Consider the following 1,637-nt stretch of genomic DNA (forward strand, 5'->3'; position numbering starts at 1 on the left):
TATGTCAAACGGATTTTGAAAAAGTTCAAACACCTTTGAATTATTTCTAAAATCAATCTGCAATTTCCGGCAACAAACTAACATTTTGAACAAAATTTTCAGTGGAAAAATTACAACTTGGCATATTTTTAGATAAATTATCACAACATGGAAAATGTGAAAAATTATTCTGAAGTAGTTGACTTAAATAACTCCAGTTTTGTTTCAAATGCTTTGGCATTATAATACAATTCATTGACAAATTTGTCTTGTCCTTGTAGTTTCATATTAAGAAAATTCAGGTGTTCATATATCTGTTAAAAAGGCAAGGTTCCACAACCATTTGAGATTTGATAGTTCCAGAACAGGTTTCAGTTTTTTGTTCATAAATAGATCTATTTCGATCGTAAGTTCAAAAAATTATGTTACCGTGACTCAACCATCGTACTTTAGTGATACAACAAATCACCGTATTCAGACTCAATAGTTTCAAGAAAATTTTTTAATTGCCGTTGATTCAGACCAGTTTTGCGAATAAAATTTACTGTTGATATTACAGTTGACATGACTGAATTTATGCCCAAACATTTTCGGCACAAAGACTGCTGGTGAATTATACAATAAAATTGCATTGTCTTTTAATATTTTTACTCTCAAGATATTTATTATGCTGACCCATGAACCCAATTTTAGTACCGACCATATTTTTAGCATCATCCGTTGTAACCGCTGAAAGCAAGTCTCAATTAAATTTGAGGCCATCAGTTGCTTCTGACACACTCAGAAATATATTTTCACCTGTTTTTATATCTTTCAAGCTTTTTAATGCAACTAGTTCTTCGGTTACTGCAAAATTGATTTACACCTCGCTTATAAATTAGTAATTGAACTGTATTCCTTGTATCTTCACTCTCATCAGTTGCTGTTGAAAAATGTGCAAATTCACAAACTTTTTCTATGAGTTGATTTTGTACATCAGCTCCTAAATCTTCAATTCTTCTTGTTACAGTTGATGAAGATAAACTTACAGATGCAAAATTCTTTACTTTCTCAGGACATATGTCTGCAATTGTCAAACAAATTCATTTTACAAATTCTCCATCCGTAAAGGCCCTTCCTTCTTTAACAATGATTTGGGAGGCTCAAAAACTAGCTCTAACTGCAGATAAATTTTGACGAGTAAAAGTTCTAATCTTCTGTTGTTGACTTTGAAAAGTTTGGGTTAGTTCTTGGAGGTTTTTCTGCCGCAAAGCTCATTGAAATTTATCGTAATTTGAGGCATGTTTTGTGGTATAGTGACGTTTCACATTATATTCCTTGAACACCGACACGGCTTCATTGCAAATAAGACAGTACAAGTATCATTGAGCAGTGCAAAAAAGTAATTAAGTGGCCACTGCTCATTAAAAACGCAAGACTCAACATCAACTTTTCTTTTTCGACATCATCTTCAACATGATTTTTATGGGGTCACTGGAATAAAAAAAAATACTCGTGAATATTGAAGTAAGCAAGCACTGACACGTCTTAAAATTTTATGAAATATTTTAACATAAAGGTTATTATATTCATATCACTCTTATATCATGTGAAATTAATAATAGTTTATTAGGCTGTTTGCGTAATGAACTACATTATTATAATATAAAACTATATTA

The sequence above is a fragment of the Mastigoproctus giganteus genome, chromosome 8 (assembly GCF_048544385.1).
Source record: "Mastigoproctus giganteus isolate SK-2022 chromosome 8, ASM4854438v1, whole genome shotgun sequence".
In the NCBI taxonomy this organism is placed as follows: Eukaryota; Metazoa; Arthropoda; class Arachnida; order Uropygi; family Thelyphonidae; genus Mastigoproctus; species Mastigoproctus giganteus.